The 25,192-nt window shown below is 40.3% G+C and overlaps 1 protein-coding gene across 1 annotated transcript in view; it reads left to right on the forward strand.

Annotated features, from left to right (window-relative positions):
• Nucleotides 1-1,111: 1,111 nt before the first annotated feature.
• The window catches only part of POLD1 (DNA polymerase delta 1, catalytic subunit), a gene marked incomplete in the record, with an annotated part of 1,583,142 nt that continues 1,559,061 nt past the window's right edge, over nt 1,112-25,192 (forward strand). The window contains 1 exon segment of the mRNA XM_044059378.1: nt 1,112-1,456.

Genomic DNA, 25,192 nt, shown 5'->3' on the forward strand with positions numbered 1-25,192 from the left:
GGATTAATACATTTCAATATCGCCCCTCATATTAGGGTCTTAGAAAGTTCATGTTCCTCAAAGTTCCACCTTGAAACGGTCACACATTCAGTGCTAGGAATTTTTTTAACAGATATACATGGTATAAATAGAAAATAATCATAGTAATTTATTAAAACATCTCTTTTATAAGTAAAACCAGCGTATTTTAACCATCCTATAACCTTCCTACTTGAAGTTGTTAGTAAGGCGTTAGTACGTGTTCCACAATTTCCCCATTTGTTCCACATTACGAGGGATAATGTTCATCATTTTGGAGATGGAATGTTGAAAACTTTGTGCTGAAGGGTTTGAGTCTGCTTATAATTCAGCATCATCTGCGTACACCAGCTTTATTGCTAGTCCCCTCTGTCCTATAAGCAAGCATGTTAACGAACGGCAACTAATCCTGCTTTCCCATCCTGACTGGAGACGCTGCCTCAGTGAAGACTTACATTACAGCGATTTTGTTTCATTAGAGAACACAGACTTGTCACTGATGTGATTTGAAAGTACACTGGACTGAGAAACAAAAAATTACTCTTAATTTCTTAGAACAAAAGTCTCCAGCGTGTCAAACTAGGAGTACAATACACCTTATACAAACCAAGCGAAACAATTCAACTTGCACAAACAACAGAAAAAGGTACGTCCAAACATTCTGCACACATTAGATTTAATAAGAACGTAGTTTTTCACATTACTAATAATATTTGTGACCAACATAAACAAATACTCAAAAAAGCATGGTACATTAATAAACAGTGCAGCCATAGCTCTCAACCAATCGGGGGCAATTTCAACAGACTCAAGGACAAATCCAGAAAAAAAAAATCAGGGACACTTTTAAAATATTAGTGTCATTAACTTGAGACATTGACAGATCAAAGCATATAAATTAATATACATTTTCTGAAGTAAAAGAAGTCTATAACTCTTAATAATTGCCATTATTCATTAAGTGCATTTCACCACCTTTCCTCCAAAAGTCACTTGTTTGAAGAGTAATTATGAGAGACAGCTGAGAGGTACGACAACAGCAAATATTACATTTCCCTCATATAAACCTCACTATCTGCAACAGTTATCTGCACTAACCTGAAAGTATACGTCACAACAGCGACAGAATTTTCTTACAGCCTCATGCTCGGAGTGACCGCGCAGATGTGGGTGTTCCGAGTTTGCATCACCAGTTTACGTATAGAAGACAGCAAAACAATTGTTAAACACAGACGGTGTTTTAAGAATGTGTGGAACTGCAACAAAGTAGTGTGATACTTCACGCTAATTTCCGTCATCATATTTTTACAAATCTGTCCAATCACTACTTAGACAGCGGTTAAACGTTTCCTGGGTAACTGTAAGGTTAAAGGGCGGCGGGAATAAGTCACATTGGCGGGAGAAAGTAAAAGTAAAGTTTTTAAATTGTTCATCACAGGTAAATACGTGGAATAATTCAAGTGTATTTTAGATTGTGTTTATTTGCATTTATCAGCTCAAAAGCCCATAAGCAATTCAATTTGACCAGATCAGATGTGAAATGGTACTATTATAACGAGACCTTGTTTTAATCATCAGCTTTTTTTATTGGCAGTGTGTTGTTTGATGCAAATGTTTTACGTCTTTTTGTGTAGTACAACGGGATAACATTCGTTTAGCTTCTGCAGCTGTGTTAGTGGCTTGAGGAAAAACTTTTGGTTACTCGAGTTAAGAACGTTTTCCCTTTTTTAGATTGGATTGTTGATCATCGGTTTACCTGTAGAGGGGAAAGTGATTTCATAGTTTATCTTATCTTCCGTATTGTACATGTAAACACATTGCTGTGATGGTTGGATTTGTTTCAAGAACAGTATGTGTTTGATCATCTACAGACGTTGAGCCAATGTCATCAAAGTTGTATTAATGACTGGGAAAATCCTAAAATGCTTATTTAGGATGTACTGGTGGATTCTTTCTCCGTAAGAAAGACTTGGTTTGTAACCAATTCAGTGGTGTTAAAATTTGAGCATTTGTTAACTGAGTAAAATTCGTTAAGCAGAAGTGCTTATTTAAGGATGATTCGAGAGTACCAATTTTAAAATGGTTTGTACTGAACGCAAAAGGAGACTGTAGTACCTCTGTAGGATGAAGCTCCTTAGTGGTTTAAAGCCTTAACTTTGTGATGCAATGCTAGATTATTATTCTCCTGTAAGCAGCTGATCGATCTCTCTCGTTTCATTTTTGTTGGTCCCTGTGACGGATGTTTCATGCCATTGTTTTAAGGCTAAAGTTTATGACCAGAATTTAGATGTGGAATGTGCTTTATTGCTCTGGTTTCTGCTAGAATGTATATGTGAAATACCTTGTATTGTTGCAAGTTTCTGAGTAGATGTTAGATTGCTAAGTAATGCAGTTTGTGACCTGAGAACTCAGACCAGGTGTTAAGATGATGCAATATGAATATTCCACGGTAAAGTTGTAACTTCTTTAGCAAAAATGCATGCCACTAACTGTTTTGATTATACTGCTGTAAAAAAAACATTTGTTAGAATGTTTAAGCTAACACCTGAAATGTATAGGAAAAGGTTTCGTGAGCATAGAGCCAAGGCAGATGAAAATGTATGTGAATATGTTGCTGAAGTGAACACTTATTTTCATAGCTGGGTGAGTGGATGTCAGGTCACCACTTTTGAAGGGCTGGCAGACCTTTTGGTAAGGTAACAAGCCTTCAGCACTTTGCCTGAGGACATGTGGATCTGGTTAGCTGATAGTGTGCTACTTCAGGTGTTGGGGAAGAAGGGAGGCCTATACCTAGCAAGCAGGGCAGCCCTGCACAGGAAAGGGATCCCCAGTACTGCTCATGGGTCTAAAGGAACCCATGGTGGGCAGCACAGACTGCCCCAACAGAATCTGCCAGTAACAGGGGAAGCCACTAGTCCAGGTACACGTCCAGGACCTAGGGTGAAATGTTTTGAATGCAACCAGTGGGGCTATGGGGCATGCATATGTCCACGGATGCTAGGTGGGGAACCAAAGGTGAGGGAGCCAGTAAGTGGGAAAGACAAAATGCCGACAGTGGGTTGTCTTGAGACAGCATGGGTATGGAACTAACATTCTGCAGATGTCCCGAGAGGGAAGGATTTGGATGAGGCAGTACTATGTACTTGTGCAGTTACATGCAATGAGGCTAGGAGACGAGCATGTGAGTCTGGTAGCCTGGGGGAGACCCAGACAGACTGCATACCTGCAGCCAGGACTGCTGAGCTGGTTACTTCAAGGAGTGAGCTACGCTGTAGCAGTGAGACTGAATGTGAGCCACAGCTGCTTGTGGGTACTCATGTTGCCTTGGACAGGGTAACTGCAAAGGTAGAGGTAAGTAGTAGTACCCAGGCTGACAGTGAGGCACTGCTGTCAGAGGATGCCAGACTTCCTGTGGAAGGGGAGCTGGGAAGGGTTACCAGGAGAGACTTGAGACAGGCTTAGCTCTCAAACCCTACATTGCAAGACTTGAGGCAGGTGACTAGGGAGGCACCTGATTCTCAAGGGAAGGGGGAATCTGTATATTGGAACAAAGGGTTACTGTACAGATAGTGGACCCCTGAGGGAGGGCTAGAAGGTGAGAGAATACAGCAGTTGGTAATGCCTAGAGCTTACCGTCTGGCTCTTCTAGCCATAGCCTATGATATTCCCTTTGTAGGTCATGTGGGCATAAAATGTACAAAGAGGTGTATTATGCAAAACTTCTATTGGCTTGGAATTTCCAGAGATGTAACTGGGTACTGCAGGACCTGTGAGCAGTGCCAAAAGGTAGGCAAGGCAGGAGACAAGGTGAGAGCTCCTTTGATGCCTTTGCTTGTGACTGAGGAGCCATTTCAGAGGGTAGCTATGGGTATTGTGGGTCCTCTGAGTACCCCAAGTTCCACAGGGAAAAAGTATATCTTATTGATTGTAGATTATGCTACACAATGCCCTGGGGCAGTGGCTTTGTCCTCCATTGAGGCAGAGGAGGTGGCAAATGCTTTGCTAGAGATTTTCAGCAGGGTAGGTTTCCTAAAGGAAATACTGTCTGACAGAGGTGCCAATTTTACGTCAGACCTGCTGGCTTGTCTGGAAGTCCTGTGAGGTGAAGCACATGAAGACCACCCCCTACCATTCCCAGACTAATGGTCTTGTTGAGAGGTTAAACTCTACAATCAAGTCCATGCTACGGGCATTTGCAGATCAGTTTAAGAGGGAGTGGGACAAATATTTGCCCCATCTGTTTGCTTACAGAGAGGTTCCCCAGGAATTCACAGGTTTTTCACCCTTTGAGTTGCTGTATGGGCATAGGGTGAGTGGACATCTAGATTTAATTTGAGATAAATGGGAAGGTGAATGTGAGTCTCACAAGGAGTCTGTTGTGGCATATGTCCTGAACCTCAGGACAAGGCTCAGGGAACTCATGGGCCTGGCCCAGGAGAACCTGTCAGAAGCCCAACAACAGAAAAGGGAGTGGTATGACAGGAATGCTCGAGCTCGAGAGTATGCTGTAGGGCATCAGGTGATGGTTCTCATTCTTGTCAGACACAACAAGCTGCAAGAAGCTTGAGAGGGACCCTACAAGGTGGTAAGAAAGGTAAGTGATGTTAACTACATGCTGGAAGTGCTAGGCAGATGGCAGGGGCAAAAACTGTACCATGATAACATGATGAAACCTTACCATGATGGGGAGGCCCTTGTGCTGAGCATTTGCAGTGGATTGCAGGAGGAGTTTGAGAGAGGTCTTGTGACTGATCTCCTCAGTGAGGCTCGAGCTGACACTTTGGAGGAAGGGGTAGCAATGTCCCAGCAGCTATCTTCTACACAGGTTCTAGAAATCCGAGCAGTGTTGCAGGAGTTTGGGGGCATGTTCACCGGGAAACCAGGGAGCACCCACCTGGTGCAGCACCAGGTAGATACAGGACCCCAAAGGCCTATCAGGCAGGCCCCTTATAGGGTGCCTGAGAGGGTCAGACTCTGAGGGAGGAGGTACAGGAGATGTTAGAACTAGGGGTGATTCAAGAGTCCAACAGTTCCTGGGCCTCACAAGTGGTGGTGGTGGTGGTGCCATAGATGGATGGCAGCAACATGTTCTGTGTGATTATAGGAAATTGGTCACACAGAGTCGGATGCTTACCCCATGCCTAGGACAGATGAGGCCCTAGAGCAGCTAGGTGGGGCTAAGTATCTTACAACCATTGATCTTACCAAGGGTTACTGGCAGGTACCCTTGACTCCCAGTGCTAGGGAGAAGTCAGCCTTTGTGACTCCTTTTGGCTTGTACGAGTTCACAAAGATGCCCTTTGGGATGAAGAATGCCCCAGCTACTTTCCAGAGGCTGGTAAATCATATCTTAGCAGGAGGGTTTGCCCGTGTTTACATGGATGATATTGCTATCTACAGCCATTCCTGGCAAGAGCACCTTAAGCATGTCAGGGAGGTGCTGGGCAGACTACAGAGGGCAGGGTTGACCATTAAGCCGAGCAAATGTCAGGTGGGTATGGCAGGGGTCTCCTACCTAGGACATAGTGTGGGGAGTGGTAAGATAAGGCCAGAACCTGCCAAAGTGGAAGCTATGCAGGCATGGCCTGCACCTTTTACCAAAAAAGCAGGTGAGGGCATTCTTGGTGACTGCAGGGTACTACAGAAAGTTCGTTCCCAATTATAGTACCATAGCTGCTTCCCTCACAGACCTGTCAAGGGAGAATAGGCCAGATAAGATAATGTGGACCCCAGCATATGAGCAGGCATTTCAGAAGCTTAAGGAAGCTTTGGAAAGACCCCCTGTGTTCACCAGTCCAAACTACAGAGCAGCCAGTGGTTTATCTCAGTCGTAGGCTCCAACCCAGGGAGGAATGCTATGCAGCGGTAGAAAAGGAATGTCTAGCCATAGTGTGGGCACTACAAAAACTTCAGCCTTATCTGTATGGAAGAAAATTCACTGTTATGACAGATCTCAACCCTCTAACATGGTTAAACAGAGCCAATCAGCAAAATGCCAAGTTGCTAAGATGGAGTCTGGGGTTGCAAGCATATGATATGTCAGTGCAGCACCGCAGTGGGAGTAGCAATGCCAGTACATTTGGGCTCTCAAGACAGGGAATGGGGTGAGGTACACCCAGATAGACCTGACACACTCAAGCGATGTTTCTCAAGGGGTGCTTGAAAAACTTGGTTGAGTTCCCCGGGGGGGGGGGGGTGACGATTGGGGAGAGATGGGCAAAGGCTGCCAGCCTAGTCAAATAGAATTTGATACATAGTTCTATCAACTGTATAAATAAATGTAAAATACAGGCTTGTGTTTTTAAATGTAAGAAAACACTGTAAAATGTGAATTTCAAGGTTGTTGCAGCATTGCCATCTGCTGTAAGGAAAATCAAGCCAAGTAATTCAAATGTGTCTTTTAAGTTGAAAAGATCTTATTAATGTTTTACAAGTTGGTTCCAGTGCGGCTGGATGAAGGTTTCATGCCATTGTTTTAAGGCAAAAATTTATGACCAGAATTTAGCTGTGGAATGTGTTTTATTGCTCTGGTTTCTGCTAGAATGTATATGTGAAATGCCTTGTATTGTTGTAAGTTTCTGAGGAGATGTTAGATTGCTAAATAATGCAGTTTGTGGCCTGAGAACTCGGACCAGGTGTTAGGTTTTCCCAGTATTCATATTGCATCATCTTAAGTGTCAAAAATGATGCAATTTTGGGAGGGCCTGTTAGTAATGTTTAAATACTATTTCTCACAAGAGACTAAAAAGCATTTTTGACTTTGGACGTCCAACTTACCAACACTCTGCCTTATGCTCACATGTAAGTTTTAGCACTGTGATTTCTTGTAGGAATAGTTAAAGCTAGTAAAGACTAATTAGGTATTTCTCTTTGAAATCAGACCTGTCCTACTGTATTATAAGTTTCCGTGTGATCTCTGAACTCTTAAATGTCTCTGTGATGTAGTAGTTTTGTCTTGTGTTTTAATTATTTATTATTAATTATTTATTATTAAATATTTTTAAAACCTTCTACCTTTGGCTGATCTTGTGTAGAGATGAGCTCTATAGAGTACATTGCATATTTATAGAAGTAATAGGCCACTCTAAAGTAAGCCTTGACTGTTAGTCATACTACCATTGGATATTAATAGTGCACAGTAATAATTGGACACCCTTTTAAGGGCCTTTTAGTAGCTGATATTATTGGGTGGTGGCAGTAATTACTACCGTATAGTATGGGTAAAGGGGCACAGCTGGAAAATCTGTGTCCGCCTTTCCCAGAAGTGTCGGTGAAGTTGTAATAATACTTATCTCAAAGTGTGCGTGTGTCGTGTCTGCTACTTGGCAAGGACACGAAGCATTGGTTGGACAGAGAGGGTACTGGAGGTTTTAGCTTGCCCAGTTAGACTGAGAGCTGGACCCTATAGCTGTGCCAGTGGGGAGTCTTATTTGGGACCTGGTGATCAAGGGAGCAACCAGCCCCAGACTGACTGTGATCTCTGTGTGCACTTAAGGGAAATTGTACTTTACTGTGTGTATTAGTTATCCTTTCCTCTTCTATGAGTCAACCTCCCTGGTGTTAGTGTTGAGGATTGAGGCTCCTTGATTGCTGGGCCAGGGCACGGTTGTCACAGTCCCCAGAATACCTATGATTTTTTATGGCACAACAGCGGGTGCTGAAATCATAACAGCACACGTAGTCACGTTTTGCTTTAAGTGCATATGTTACATTTTATGGCAATTTTTTAGATTAATTGTTCTAATAATTAATAGGCATTCTAATTTTTGGACTTTGTTTTTGGGGATCTGACTCTGCTTTTTGAATGATAACCCTATCATTACAACTTTTAATGTAAACAATTCCCATATTGGCCACTTTCCCTCCCCCATTTTAAGTAAGCAGTCATTGATGTGTGCAAATACATGTTACAAGATTCCCTTTTCAATGCATCATGTGATATGTAGATTAACACATCGTGTTTTCATTTTCAGCCCAGTGAGACACACGCACCCTTTAAGGAAATCGAGATGAAAAGATTCACGTGTTTTATTTGTAATGTGGGCACCAGCACAAATCTGACTGGTGAAGGTTCTTTCATCACTATCCTAGCAGTTTTGACTGATCACTGCATAATTCCCAAATCCTTTATTCCATGTTGTAAGTTACTTAATAGTTTATGGTTCTTGGTAATACACTTGGCATATACTTTAACTGATGTGTCAATGCTGAATGCATTATTGTTTACTTAGTGAATGACTATGTAAAATATAGCCCCTTTTTTGGCCTTGATGTAGGCTGTATTGTAGATAAAAATTTCCATCCCAAACTTGGCAAACTACATGGAGATCATGGAGATGAAGATCAACAAGAGTAGTGAGTGTTGCATTATAGCTTTATCCCACAGAGGTCTCTCTCTTTATCTGACATATTGTCGATAATGCATTTGATAAGTGCATGCTTTTTTTTTCCTGGGGATGGGTAATTTAATACATAACCTCAGCAGTTGCACTGTGTTTGTCGTCAGTATTTATTGTTTACTTTTTATATGTGAGGAGTTCTTTTCTTGGCTAATGTTCTGATTGTTTTAGGTCAAAGGAGAAGTCAGTTTAATTGAGATTGTAGTTCTTTCACAATTCTAAAATGTTTGCATCTAGGACTGTAATTAAATTTTATAGGGCCTAATAGTGGCTCAAAGATTCTTTCTACAGTTTCAGAATCAGTTTTTCGGTTATGATCTCCTCTTACTGTTTGCATGCTCACGTAGTGTTTACTTTGGTTTTCTCACACTTTCTAAAATATATGTGGGTTGATTAGATATTAGTCTATGTAATGCATTTACTCTGGTCTGTGGTACTTTCTGGCCCCTTTGAAGGGCAGCTATGCTATAAACACATTTTCTTTCTCCAGACTGCATTGCCTTCCTTAGAGATTCATCCCCATATTTTCACATATTAAAAGCATGACATGGCAGGTTCTACCTTTCTATAGCTTGTCTGTCCTTATTAGATTCCTCAGTACACACCACATTGAGGCTGAATCAACTTTCATGATACTTTTTTTAGGAATTTGTCTCCTCAAAGTTGCATAACTTTGCTTTTCACCTGAAGTTAATTTGACAAGGAGTACAGATAAAGCCAAATGCTTGTACTTCTTTTTATTTCACAACCACTCAAAATTCGCAACTCTGTGACATTATGCTGTCATATAAAGATATGTTCGTTCTTTTCCTTGGGGCTGTAAAACTATTCAGCATTTTGTAGTGTGAAGGTGAATAAACCTGATAACCACTGAAACCAACTTCATTACTTAACTGAGCTTTGCAAGCCTGGAAATATGACATACTGTCTGCTGAGTGAAACGTAAGTTTCTTACAAGATATCACATTATGAAAAAAACTATGTTATTTTGGTGATTTTATTTGTTACTCTTTTTTACAATACAGCTAGAGCGTCTTCTGTGTGGAGACATGCGTGAATGGGCGTACCTTTGTTGAAGGTTGTGCATCAGAGCTGGCAACTCGGCACGTAAAAAATCTACTGCCAATCATTAGCGGACCGGAGTTCCACTGTGGCGACCCCTAACCGGGAAAAGCCGAAAGACACAACAACTCTTTTACAATACTCTTCATAGATGATATAACACACAAGTAAGGAACAAATGCAAACCACTGCAAAAAAAGTTTTTACTGAGGGTTCTGAGACTTGACAGTATTTCTAACTACTTCCAAAGTGAATCGGACTGTGATCTGAGAGGGCATTGTAATCTTGTCAGTTGGGCAAGAAATAGCTTTCAAAGAAAATAAGATCATATTGACATGCCTGCTCCCAAGAGGACACTCGGAGTTAGGAAACATTAAATAAAATTAGTAAAAAAGCAACTGTTCTGATTGTAGCAGGTTTAGTTGTGTAGAACTTCATGGCAAGCTAGAAATATTTATATTTTTCAGTTTCAATAATCTACCTTTAACTTTGCCTGTTGATCAAAAAGGGCAAGTAAATAAACTATTTTGTTATATTCCTAAATCTGTAGCCTATATTTTTAAATATTTTTATTACGTACGTTCTCACTTGACAGAAGCTCACAAACAAAAAGAGAACAAACCATAATACTTTTTTTGCACTTTATACATTGCATGTATGTTTTTTTTTCATAATTGTTGTATATTCCAACATTTTATATATGGCATAATTCCTGCCATCTCCTGAACATTATTCTGTATGCATTATCCCCGTAACTTCCATTTATTTCTTGGTAATTTGCACCTTCCCTTTTCTGAAAATCTCAGTTCCAGTTCTTTTATCTCTTTAACGGCAGTCAATACTTCAGTTACATTTTATTTAGATTTTGGTTTTCTAATAATTGCTGTTTTTGGCAACCAGTAACCTTAAACTTAATAAGGTTTTACAGTATCTAAGCAATTCAGATCCTGGGTCCCAGTACAAAGTAATAATTTTCTCAGTGCAAAATAATAATTTCCTGAGTTACAGAAATGTGCTGTTGAAATATTTATGACAGAGTGCTCTGTAGTATAGTGTAGTTTTAAAATCTGCCAACTCATTACACTCCCAAAAAATGTTATCACTTTTCCCCCTCTTTTCAACCTCGCCTCCAACATTTGCTATCTTCTTGAGAAAAAATGTCTACTGGGGTGTAAAACTGGGTTCCTGTTACCAGATCGCAGACGCAGTTTGTCGAATGCGTCTTGATCAAACCGACGAAAGTGAAAAAAGGGAAAATAACGAAGTGGCGTTTCAGTGAATTATTTTCCTGGGTACCGCTTTCGGCACTGTAGTGCGATCTCGGAGTTGGTATATTTAAGTGGGGGGGGGGATGAAGCCCCCCACATTATGTAATGTTTTTTTTTAAGTTTTTTTTTTTTTTTAATTTCGCAACAGCGATTTTTTTTTCCCTTGGAAAAAAATCGCTGTTCTGAGGTTTTGTCGTTGTAAGCTTTTGCTTACATGGGGTCGATTTATTTATCATTTGCTTTTCTAAGCGTTCGATAATCTAATATAGACCCGTAAAATTACCTATGCAAGCATTTCTAAGCAAAAGTTCTAAACCTTCTGGACTTTGTTGCATACCTGGAGGTCATACATATGACCTTCCTTTTGTAAATTGCTTTTCCAGTCTCTCTTCAATGTTTTTTAACCTCCTCTGATTAATTCTTATAATTACCTGGGCATATAAAATTATTGCATGATAACCATCATTTTTGAATGCAGATTTTGTTCTAGACTCAACTAAAAACTCTTCTAGAGCTGGTCTTTCACTTGGGACTCCCCATCTCTTTCTTTCTTTTTGCCTGTAGTCTGATATCAATCCCAGCAGTGCAAACTTATGCTTGGCCTCATCCTATTACCTTTCACTCATTTGCTCCCAATGTTTTGGTTCCTTTGCCAGTTTTATCCAATAAATTCCATCCCCAACTTGTCCAGTTTTTTTTTGTACCCCTACTTGCAGTCCTTTCTGTTTGCAAAATGTCTTTTCTCCATACCCACATTGATTTTGTTGTTAGAATACTTTCTGCAACTTTAAGAATATAATTCTTTGTATGGTTGTTATTGTTCACCTTAAGGTTATGTATTCAAAATCCTACTCTTATTATTTCTAAAACTCCACTCTGTATCCTCATCATTATCATAATCTTCCCTTTCTGCTTTGATTTATAACCTTCTGCTGGTGTTGTGTATTATTAGCCTTAACTGCCTTGCTCTAAAGTATCTTTAAGTATCAGGTAATCCTAAACCACCTTATCCTATGGGAGAATCAGCTTATGCCACTTATCTCTTGCCTTCTTCCCCTCCCAGACAAATTCCTTCAATTCTTTATTAATTTATTGTCCACAACTTCTCTGGTTGATGAAAATATACCTATTCTGTATATAAAAAAGTAAGGGAACAAAACATTTTCACTGCTTGTATCTTGCTATCCATTAACAGCTTCTGGCTTTTTAGTATTTGTGTATTTTGTTTAGTTTCTTCAGACGTATCCTTACCTGCCATGACAGGATCTTTTCCAGTCGATACACCTAAATACATCATTTTATCATGTCTCCGTATATGTGTTGGTAGGTAATCTACTGCTATAGCCTTTGTGTTGTCTTTATTTTAAATCATGAAAAGACTTGAAACTGTGTCAATGTTCCACACAACAGAAATGTTTCTTTCTGGATTTATCACATGTAGTAGACCTATCATCCTCAAATAACACCAACTTTTATTGATTAGCATACCAATTATGTTCTTGAATTTGAATCCCTTATTTTCTTTGCCAGTGCTTCTAAATATAAAACTAATAAAGGGGAAAGAGGATACCTCCGGTTCATCTGTTTAAGCACATAACCCTTTCACCTTAATCCTTCCCCTGATCCTTCATAAATTCTCCTAATTAACGCTATTATTGTGTAGGAGAATGCACATGCTTCCACTGCCCTACTCACAAAATCCTAGTATACTCTACTGAATTCTTTCTCTGCATTGAGTCGCCAGCAGGAGCAGTATTTTCTTTGATTTCTGCTTCCCTCTGGATCATCGTTTTATTACTGTTATCTAATGTTGGCCTCCCCGCCACAAAACTACAGTGATCCATATATTTTAATTTTGGCAACTCCTTTGCTATTTTATTTTTTTTTTTAGCTAGTGTAGGTATAAACACTTTTAATCAAAGTTTAAAATTGTATGTCTGCTGGGTCTTTACTCTCTTTGGGTAATTCAGCTGCCACAGCTTTCGTCCATGATCCTGTTGCTTTCCCTGCTTTTAAAATACTGCTAAAGAAAATGGTCTTTTATCACGTTCCTAACCTTCTAACTCTCAACCTTTTACAGGAATACCATCTGTTCTTGGAAACTTCTGTAGACTGACCATACATCACTGTTTTTATTTCTTCTCCTCCTATCTTAAGTATTAGTAATTTACTTTCATCTTCCTCTAACCTTGGCATAATTAAGTCTTCCGTAAATATAAATAATATAAAAAAAACTAGTCCTTGCATTTAACCTCACTTTCCCTCTCCCTCCTAGGTACTTTACTTGGCCGCTTTCAGCCAACCCCAGCCCACCCCATTGAAAGGCTCACTACACTAGAAGACTGCTGTGCTATTAATACATTACTTGGCAGCAGCACTGAAGTGTAACTCGGCAATCAAGGCTTTTCACAGGGGAACAAGGTTAATATTTTAGTCTATGTTTTTTATCTGTATTTCAAAGACTGTAATCTGCTATACGTTTCCCCAGGAATCAGCACTAGCTAGAAACGCCTAGGTCCCCATAGCTACTTTACAAGTCAGTGTATATGTAGTATGTATGTATCTTTTATAAGTTTGCCAGGACATAGAGTGAAGTCTACAAACTTTTGAAGTTAAATATAGTTATAAATGCACACTTACCCTGGCAAGCTGTGTGCCTGTTCTTACACGAACAGCACATACTGATAGGCTCTGCATTAATGTGGCTGGGTTGGGCCCCGCTCCGCTCCCCTACCCTACCCCCAATTCTCACCCACATCATCCTACATTTCTTTCTGCTCCTTGTCACCTGACTACTTCCCTTCACCAATTATCTCCTTCTGACTATTGACCACACCCCCTAGATAACTGCCCACACATTATTACTCCTTTTGATTCGAACCACACCCTGAATCTGCTCTAACTTCTAAGCCTCTGTGCCACCTATTTCCTACTATACCCCAATATGTTTCTCTCACTGTCTTTACTCCTACTATCCCTCACTTCCTTAACCTACATTACATCCATACACACACCCAACCCCATAGATAGGACCTCCTACCATACACCACATACTTTAACACCTACTAATACACATATTAACTTTACTATCTATCCAACATTATTTAGGGACAACGCAATTCTATATACCACTAAGACCCACCTTCCCATTCCTTACTATAGAAAAACACCTAATATATTCTACACATGTATAGCACACACTATTAAAAACATAGTAATTATCAGCACAATACTTCTCATAGCAGGAGATATACACCCAAACCCAGGTCCTTGCTCCAGTACCCTACCAAATAGAACTCAAACAGACCTACTGAACATAAATATCAATGCCAGAAGTATTGCTAACAAACTCCCTGAACTACATGCATTAATTTCCCACCACTCCCCAGATGATGTACTTACTATCTCAGAGACCTGGCTTAAACCTTCTACCCCAAACAATGATGTTCTCCCACCAGGATACAATATCCTAAGGCTAGAAGGTAGGAAAGGAGGTGGAGTTGGTATTTTACTCAAAAAATTCACTCAACATCCAGCCACTTCAAATCCCTGTACCCATATTCCAGAATGCTGAGATCTTAGGTGCTATTCTACCTTTGAACAATGAAAAACAAATCAGCATTCACTGTTGCTATATCCCTCCAGGAAATAACTCCCATACTGTAGAAGAAATTTTTCAGTGGCTCAGTCAAAACCTTCCTCGCGAAACAATTCTTCTTGGAGACCTCAACACTGACTGGCTAGCCTGTAACTCCAGCAACCCCACCATTCAAATAAATCTCTATGGATTTGCCCAATTTTAATCCAAGAACCCACCAGGATTGACAAAAAATTCCTAAGACAGTCTATTATCGACTGGACGTTAGTAAATTGTCCCAAACATAACTACCACACAGGCCTTCTACCGGATGGACTAAGTGACCATCTCCCTACTTTTCTCCTTAGGAAACGTACCAATATCCCTAATCCCATAATTTATAGACAGGTCAGGGATAACCGAAATGTAAACCCACAGTATCTAAATGACACTTTAAAACATTGCAACTGGGAACCACATAGAACCTTAGACCTAGACCAGGCAGTTAGTTATTCAATGAAACATTCACCAGAGTTCTAAATTCAGTCGCCCCAATCATAAAAATTAGAGCCAAAACAAATTATGCCCCATGGCTGAGTAGGGACACGAGTCTTATTAAAATCTAGAGACAGGGCCTAGAAGCAATGGAAAAAAAGACCACTCTAACGTAAACAAACAGAACTATAAACAACTTAGAAACTTAGCCAAAAAACACGCCAAACTAGACAAACAAAACTACTTCCTGGGTCTACAAAACAAAACTCAAGAAACCCCCCAAAATTTTGGCACACCTTAAACTCTGCTAAAACCTGGTAAAATGACCACCCGTACCTCCTCCAATAATAACACCAATATCTCCTCCCAACTTAACCATCATTTCATAAATTCAGTACACCCACTGGCCACCCAATTCACCAAAACTAATGACCTGCCCACTACTACTAAAAGTAGCTCTTCAAGTAACTCGACTAAACTCCCAGGCAACCCCCCCCCCCTTTACCCTCTCACCTGTTCCTACTAGGAAAATTAAGAAACTCCTCTGTAAACTAAAACCTACAACTCTTGCAGCAGATGGTCTACCTGCACACTTTTTGAAAATAGCGGCTGATTCCTTATTTTACCCCATCTCAGTCCTTTATTAACCGGTCAATCAAAGAATCCTCCATTCCCCATATATGGAAAATCTCATACATACCACTACATAAAGGTGGTAACTAGTATGACTTTTCCACCTACTGGCCAATTGCCATACTCTCTCCCTTATCCAAGCTCTTAGAGAAATGTATTCATTCTCAGGTTATGCAGTTCTTAACCTCACATACTCTTCTCTCCTCCACTCAACATGGTTTCCGCCCACACCGTAGCACAGCTACTGCTCTTCTCTCTCTTACCAATCTGGTTAACCTGCACAGAAACAATAATAACTTTGTTTCTGCTATCTTCCTGACCTTTCTAAAGCTTTTGACATGGTTCATATCCCTTACTACTTGATGCTCTTTCCTCCCTATCCTTTGACTCCCATCACCCCTCCTCCCTACCTCTATAAGTGTACCTCAAAGGTCAATACTTGGCCCATTATTGTCTATTTTCACAAACAGCCTACACACCTCCTCCAAACATGCCACATTGATACAATACGCAGATGACTCAACACTTATCTGCGCAGCTCCCATCTCTTACCACTCTACAGAAGCTGGCCCAAGAATCCTTCTCTTCCATAGAAGGTTGGGTCACTGACATTCAACTGATTCTCAACCCTAATAAAACAAAACGTCTCGTTTGCCCCTAATAGATCCAAATCCACTTCTCAAACCTTCTCGATCACTTCTAGAAATGGCACAGTCATCTCTCCTACTACACACACAAAACTCTTAGGAGTAGAAATAGATAAAAATCTGTTCTTTGATATTCATATAGCTCAAACTATCCAGAAGGTCCACAAAAAATGAGTAGTCTTTATAATTTTCTCACTAATAAAGCAAGAATCGCCCTAGCCCAAACTCCTCTTGTCCACACTATTGTATGCTGCACCTATACTAACCCATATTAGAAAAATAGACCTTGACAAAATCGAGGGATGCTACAACAAAGTTGCCAAATTTGCCAACAACTCTTCTTTCAGAACCCACCACTGCCATGTACTAACTGAACTTCAATGGCTTGAATTCCCTCAATTACTTACCTACCAACAGCTTACTTATGCTTTTAAAATCCTAAACTACCCAAATAAGACGCCATCACTAAAACACTTGACTAACCTATTACTCTTCCACTTGTTCTCTTCGATCTTCTAATACACCTCTCCTAAATATCACCGCAGCCAACAATACTGCTGGCAAAGCTCTATACTCCCACAAAATAGCCAAATACTGGAATACTCTCCCCTCCAGAATAGCCACAACTACTACAATCACTCACTTCAAAGCACTACTCAAAGCTCATCTTAGAAAAACTTGGACCTATATGTACCCAAAGCTTTTGGTTTGAAAAATGTTGAGTTGATTATTTATACTATGTCTAGCCTTGTAAAACAATTTTTTATTTGCTCTCATTGTTTTATATACTTGTAATATGTTTATATACTTGTAATATGTAACTGTGGAGCTTTTCTCCCCGGGCCTCCACTGAAATTGGACCTGGTCCAGTTGGATTATCCCGGTTAAAAAAATGGAAATGTTTTATTTATTTATTTATTTTACATTTGTGCTTTTTCTTGGTTTCCACATTTTTCTGCTGTATATACATTTTCATAAAATTTCCAAAATATCTGTAATACCTGTAGGATCTCTGATTTTATTTGTTATATGCTCCGTAAGTTTGGTGACAAACCTCTCTCTTGCCTAAGTAGTTTTGCTAAGAATTTGTGTGTTCTGGAGTTATCAAAAAGTAGTTGCTTAACAGCAGTCTTTCTAAATTCATGCATATTGCCCAAAATCCTTATTTTTCCTTTAGCACTCTGCAGTTGATGCTCTTCTTGTTCTGTGAGATTCCCATTTGTATGGCTTTGTTGATCGGGGAAAGCCTGACTAGGTAAAATCCACTTTTAGAGGAGGCCCAGGGAGATAATGCACCTTACATGAGCTTATTTACGTGATTTTTAAATATTTCTTGCATGAACATAGTATTTTAGCACAAAAAGTGATGAGAGAAATTAACATATATTGGTTAATTATTGAATAGAAAACAAAATACAGTAGCAGTTAATGTAGTTATAGAATGATGTTTGCATTGTCCCCTATCTTGAGAGTTAAACTTCATTAGTTTAAAATGTACACAATTGAGTGTGTTTGTTCAAGTAAAAGGTGATGGCGCGTGGGTGGTGTTGAAAATTAGTTTTTGTTTGTTTATTTTTGAGGGGGGTTTCAATAGAGCAAAAAAGTCATGAGATTGTGACATAGGTTCAAATGGAGACTAGAAGAAACAACTGTATAAAGAAAGATCAGCCTGCCAGTCAGTTTGTGCTTGTAAGTCAAATACTGCATGTACACATCATTCCAAAGAACTGTTATGTGCAGTAGTTGGAGCAACAGCTTTCTGTCATGATAGCTACACTGTCCATATTATCTTGGAATGTGATTGGCCTTACAAGTAAAAAGGGAAGAGTACTTTGCAAATAGCAAAGTTACAGATGACACATTTGGATAGAAACGAACACGTGACTTTCACATGATTTCTTTGTCAGGCACATGCTCATTTTTATTTAAATATGTCTCATGCATTTTCAAGACTTTTTTACTCTAATGAAAACTCCCAAACAAAAATCAGCTCCTTTAAATAGTTCAGATGACTTAACCATATATCTTTCTCTCTTACCTTTTCCCTATTTTAAACTCCCATTTTCATTTTATCCCAGTCAGTAGCTATCCCTTCTGAATGAATTTCTATCTTCCTTAATAACTCTCAAATCATTTCCATTTCCCATCCCTTAAATTCTTCTGTTTTTAACAGATGAGTAGGAAATTGTCAGTGACTCAGTTTTACTTCATTACACTGCATTCTTGTTTTTGATTGGCAATAGTTTATTGGATGTTTGTTGAAGCTTATAATCATGTGATATACAGTTTCTGTCTAGTTCACCTATAAATAATATTCCCTGCTGAAAGCTGATTATTTCTCCCAATAATTTCATAAACTCCATAACAGCAGTTAGTGGCATATAAGTACACGCCAACTTAATCCTTCTCCTTTGTCAGTAGCTACTTACTACCACAAACCTACCATTATTGTTTTTTTCCCCCTCTTCTATCCATATTGGAATCCCTCTAGCAGCCAGTATCATTACTGTCCTTTCTTCGTAGGTAGGTACTAGGCTATAGGCCCAAGGGCCTAAGAAAGCCTAGCTAACAAGCTTCCCTGGTTTACGCTACCCAAGAAAGTTATTTTCCTGTGCCCCTGTCTAGCAGATCCACAGAAGAGATCCCTGGGGTGTATTTCCTATTTCCCATCCACTCCTCAAGATTTTTCTTGAAGAGTGCTAATGAGGAACTTTGCTTGACATAGATGGGTAGCTTGTTTCAGAGTATGGGAAGTCTTTGGGACAGGAATCATTCCCTCCAGCATGTCATGTTTATTGTGGTGACAAGGTTTAGGTCCCTAGAGCATGTAGCTCGGAGGGATCAGGATTTCTTTAGGTGTAGCATGTCTAACAGCCCTGGGTTTGATATAGCTTTCTATGTTGGGCAGAGATCACTTTGGAGTAGGCGATTATGCTATGGAGTAAAGCTGGAGTTTTTTGCGACGGTCAGTGTAGGGCATCTGTTTGCGGCCAGTAATCCTCTTTTGTGAGGTACTTCTGTGGCCTTTCCAGTTGCTGCAGATGCCTTGTGAGGTACATTCTAAAAGGGGCGTTGTACTCTAATGGGTCTAATGAGTGTCTAGTAGAGGAGAACAATTACCTCTTTTTTTTTTTTTTTTTCCTGGATGAGAACCCTTTTGTGATGAGGTGTGCCACATAGAAGGATTTCCTGACTACTGCGGCGATGTGATTATCCAAGGAGAGACTACTGTCCACCTGGGTCCCAAGGTCTCATCACACATTTGGCGTTATAGACTGCCAGCTATGTGGTAGTTCATAGGTACAGAGTTTTTACCAAAGGGGATGCCTATGCACTTTTTGGCATTGAGCTTGAGGCCATGGCTCTGACACCAGGCATCTGTCTCAGTGAAGCCCTTCCATAGGATGTCCACATAATTTGGGGACTCCACTATGGCTCCTAGTTTACAGTCCTCTGTGAACTTCGTTAGCCAAAGGCTTTCTGTGTTAGTCTGTACTTCAGAGAAGTAGATACCAAACAGGACAGGTCTCAGGACTGAACCCTATGGTACTGCACTTGTCACTGGTTTGAAGTCACATTTGGAGTCTGCAACGTTTAAAGTGTGGGGTCTGTCAGCGATCCAGTTGGCAGCCCATCTTGTGAGGTAGGGATTTATACCTAGTTTAGTCAGTTTAGTTGTAATTTCAGAATGGGGGATGGTGTCAAAAGGCTTGGCGAGGTCGAGATAAGCTGTGTGAACCACCTTACCCTCATCTACGGCTTTGGTGACTGCCTCAAAGAAGTCGATCAGGTTCAGGAGGCATGATCTGCCTTTCACAAACCAGAACTGGTTGAGGTCCAGAGTTTGGAGGTTACCATTGTCTTTGTTTATGAGTTCCATGATAATATGTTCCACGGCCTTACAGGCCAGGCTCATCAGGCTAATAATAGGGTGATAGTTCCCGGGATCAGTGGTGGCTCCCTCTTTGTGGAGTGGGATAACTGTTGCTGTGCACCATTCAGTGGGCACAAAGCCTGATGTGAAGCTGTGCTTGAACATGGTGCTTAGGTGGGGAGCTGTTCGTGTAAAACACAGCTCTGGATGTTGTCTGGTCCCATGTATGCTGTGTTTTTGGCTTTAGAGAGTGCAGCTTTTACCTGTGTAATTGTGATTACAGGGACTCTGTGTTCTTCCTGTATAGATATGTGCCCTTTAGTGGATGAGAGGGGGGTAAAGTTAGCACTGAATCTATCTGCCAGGATGTTGGCAATATCAGTTTGTTCTGTAATTTTTGTGCTGTTGTGATGTAACTCAGAGCAGATCTGGGTGTTACCATTGAGATTCTTGACATAGCTATAGAATGCTAGGTGGTTGTCCCTAGAATCAATGGCGAATTTTGTTTTCATAGCTAGCTTTGGAGGATCTTATAAGGGATCTCAACTTCTTACTGAGGCTGACCAGGGAGCTCTGCCACTCATGGGAATTTACTCTCTTTTGCAACAGTTTCTTCCTTCTGTTGTAGAGTTTGTTTTTGGCAGGGGACCACCAGATTGGCTTCCTGTTTTTTGGAGGATAGCACAATCCATGCACTCGTGTAAGTGCTTATAGAATGCATTTGTGTAGGATTCCGCAGTCGTAACTGTATTGTTCATCTGCATGCGTGTCATGAGGTTCACCACTTCTGTCTTAAGAAGCATAAAGTTGCCTTTGGAGAAATATTTTTACCATGGTTTCCTTAATGGGGAGTGGGAGCAGGATGTGGATATCTAGGGTGATTAGCTTATGGTTGGATTTGACCAACGAGGAGTTGACTAGGTTTGGAACACTGGTCACTCATGTTGGTAATGACTAGGTCTAGGATATTGTTGCCCCTAGTGGAGGTGTAGATAAGTTGATCCGGGGCATTGGAATTTATGAATTCCATAAAACGTTGAGTGAAGGAGTTGGTACGTGAGTAGGTTTCCCACTTACAGTGGGGTAGTTGAAATCCCCCATTATTAGGGTGTTTGGTTGAACCCTAATATTTTCTAGTATATCCAAGAAAAGAGGAGTGGGAATCCTAGGCTATGGTGGGGGATCTGTAGCAAGCTGCAATTTGGACTGCAGTTTTACCCAGAGTTAGTTGCACTTGGATAACCTCGGATGCATTATGCTGAGCAACTAGTTTGGAGGTGTGGATGTCCTTAATGAATATGGACACACCTCTGCCTTAGGTTAGGTGGCCGAAAAGTGTGGTATGAGTTATAGCCTGGTAATGTAAGGGTGCTCTCTGGAGCCTTGAACCAGGTCTCAGTCACTGCACAGATACCCATGTTCTCCATTTTAAGCAGTGCCTTGAGGGAGTGCATTTTTAGATTTAGACTTCTAGCATTGAGTAGCATTACCCTCCGTTTTTGCTTGACTGTTCCTGTTACGGTGGTGAATTTGTCATTTGAACCTTGCCTAAAAAAGTCACTATAGGGGCGGCAAGAGCCTTGGCCAGTATCTGGAATCTCAGGGGTGACAGGTGGAAGCCATCTCTGGCAAAGCATCGTGGTCTGTCGACCATGTCATCCCAGGCAGACAGTTACTGGATCCCCTTAGAGTGACATCAAGCTTAGCCAATTGTTGAAGTCAGTCATTTTGTCTTTGTACTGCGGTATCATTCTGGGCAATGGCAGGATGCCACTCAGGGCTAGTGTCATACCTGCTTGAGTTACAAGATCGGAGAGCTCTTCCATGCCTCTCTTCATGTAGTCCAGGGCGGTACTTCTCGGGTCCTTCACATCAACATGGACAACCAGAGTCATGTTTGTACTTGTTGTGGAGTGACCTGAGTGCGTGGGTTATGTGGCAGATCCTGGCACACGACAGGCAGCTGACAGTAACCTTCTCCTTGTTTAGCCTGCTGAGTGGGACATCAGTGTGCCTGACCTATGACTAGTGTGTTGGGTATGTTGTTTTGCTTTATGGGCTGTGGTTGAGTGGCACACTGAGTCTGTGGGCTGTGTGTCATTTGGGTTGTGTTTGGTGGTGGAGGTTGCTTGGGTTTCTGCTTTGGAGCTCTCTGTTGCTTGAGCAGATTATTATTGAGAGCCTCCATGAATGTGTTTGTGTGTGGTTTATGGTGGTGTAGGTTTAGTGGGACTATGTGATGTGTGGTGTGGTGCAAGTGTCTACCTTCTCCTCTTGACTGTCAAGTTCAGTCTTGGTTGGAGAGAGCTTTACCTCCAGTTTAGCTACATAAGTGCATCTCTCACAGGTTGTAGTGTTGAGTGGTAGGAGGAGAGGGTTTTTTTTGTGTACATGAGACAATTTCTACATTACCCCAAGATGCCCAGATTCATCAGCTAGACAGGAGAGAACACTGGGAGCTGACCCTTGGACATGCCTGAATAAAAAACCATTTTTCTCTAGACAAGTGAGGAAAGTAAGTACAAAAACTGCTGTAGTAATTTTTAGCTTATTAATGCTTACAGCAAATTCTGAACAAGTGCGGAGCATGAATAAGCAAATTCAAGTGCTAAAACTAAGAATCTATATCTGGACTAGACTAGTTACAGGAAAGAAACAAGTGCGAATGTGGGCTTTTAAATCCGGAAAGTTGTGAGAGATGGAAAAAACTGCCCAAACGGCCAATAACTGCAATTTCTGGGCCAGAATCACTCCTTATGTGGTAGGCTACCTAGTGCCTACCACTCCCACTGATAAGGTAGAAGGCTTCCCTCCAGCACAGAAAGGCCTGAGGGCCTCAGGAGCTTACAAACAGTCCTGTATGCAGGAAATCTGTATCTGGACTACACTAGTTACAGGAAAGGCAGGAAACAAGCGTACATTTTTTTTTGTTACAGTTAAGCAGAGCACATGGAGATTTTGTAAAGGAAAGGGAGAGAGGAGAAGCAGAAGATAATTAAAGATTAGGAAACTTAAGTGGTTTGGCCTTATCAAATGTTCTGTCTGTGTTGGGTAGAATGAGCTAATGTCACTAGACTGGGAGGAGTGTCCCAGATCAACTTTACAGTAGGGGAAGGCAACTGCAAAGCCAGCAAATATAACAGCAAGACACCAACAGGGAGGGGACAGTGGGGAACAATACTAAAGCTACTAGCCTGCACTCTTTTTTTTTAGACAGTAAACACTACAGAAATGTTTATCACAGTAGTGAGCCACAAAATTAAAGTTCTAAACAAATAAAGGAGCAAGGAGACTACAGAATGTTTTTAACTGCAGTTATGTGATGCACTCCTTGGCAGGAAATGCACTCCTTGGCAGGAAATTGGAACAAACAAGTAGGTGCTTAACAAGTAGAGAAAATTTCCGTTAATACCCTTCACACAGTGAAACTAGCTAAACAGCTTTACAGACATTGTGACAGTAAAAACCTTATTTATCAGGCCCTGTAAGGCAGACAAGTTTAGTTTAACCATGCAGATTAGTTAATAGCAATAAAATACAGTAAAAAGTATGCAGCAGGCAATAAAAAGTGCTATATATAAATTGCTAGAAGCAATAACTAGTAAAAATAAGCAAAAAACAGGTTACTTATTGTTGTCACAGATTGTCTCAGATCAGTGTTGTAGTCAATGCCCCTCCTCCACTCGGCTCAGTGTGTTCATTTTATCCAAATGTGTCTCCTGCAACTTTGCTATTTGCACCCTACTTTCTTAATATAATTCAGTACTCTCTACGTTTTGCCTATATGTGAAAGACCATTCACATCCCATGATAATATGGGCAGAGAAGTCATGATAGAAAACTGTTGCTCCCCCTATTATACATGATAGTTCATTGGAATGTGAATGTATACTTCTAGTGTCTGTCTTGCATGCACACACCGGTAGGCTGATCTTTCTTTATACGATTGTTTCTTCCCATCACCATTTGAACCCAAGTCATATTTTCAAGACTTTTTTTTCTAAGAAAACCTTAGAAACTATTAAACTACTTAAACTAATGAAGTTTAACCTCAGGATAGTGGGAAATTGGCCCAAATCATTGGTTGCACCCACAGGCATTACCTAATCTAAAATGAAGGTTGCCCATTTTAAAACACGTTATAGCCAGTGTCCCCTTTTACACTGATTGCAGGCCATACTTTTCTCATCTCTATTCCCCTGCCAGATGTGATAAACAGCTTGTGTGCTTTCAGATAGCATTAACTTTTATTACTAAGAAAAGTGAATTGGCTACATTTTAAATAAAATTAGATTGTACATTGTTTTAAATTTCTTACAGTAACATTAATAGTATTAAGACAGCTGTGATGCTACTATTTCTGATTAATTTCCCCCAGTTTCATACCTTTATTTTTCACTGTAGCCTTAAAAATTATCCTGTATGGGGAGCTGGTCAATGCAAACTTCTAGGGGAATTTGGAGGATATGAAAGTAAGACAGAGCACTAGGGGAAAATTTGTGTGGACATAAGGAGAGTATACAGACTGAACACATAAGGCATCACAGCCAAGGACCAAACATTGACATATCAAAATGTTGTATTAGTAAATGTGTTTTAAAGTGGCTGCAACATATGGTCAAATAAGAGTAAAAATCAATGATAATTTAACTTAAAACATGGCATACTCAGAGGGCATCTGTGTAGTGTGTGTGTGGGGGGGGCATTAAAAAAAAGGTAAAAGAAAAAAGCCTCCATATAGGTAAGAAATACTATACACAAAACTGAATGTGTATGTATTTTTTTTGGGGGGGGGGGGCTGAAGTGAGGAATATAGGATAGATAGCATTAAGCCTGTAGTATCTTTCTTTTGTTAGGTATGAAAAATTGATTGCAGATTTGATAAGCTGCCCGCAGCAGATGACTAAAAAGTCTGTAGTTGATTTACAGTTTGGTATATTAATATATCCAGAATTTGCAGTTTGTTTATTACATAGGTAAACTGGAAGGCATAATGAGCACGATGGTCCTTATTTGCTGCCATGCAGCTTTATTTCTTTCTCTTGTTACCTGCTCTTTTGTAATTCCCATGTCACCAGATTCCCAGAACGCTTATACTTCATTTAATTCTTGAGAGGCTGTGCTCGACTTATCAGAAGGAATGTAGCCATAATATAGCTTATCTGTCATATGCAGTTAGGATTTGCTTTGCTTTCTTATGTCGTTGGAATGAATTGATA

This window comes from Protopterus annectens, chromosome 17.part0, assembly GCF_019279795.1.
Source record: "Protopterus annectens isolate FY-2018-M chromosome 17.part0, PAN1.0, whole genome shotgun sequence".
Lineage (NCBI taxonomy): Eukaryota > Metazoa > Chordata > Ceratodontiformes > Protopteridae > Protopterus > Protopterus annectens.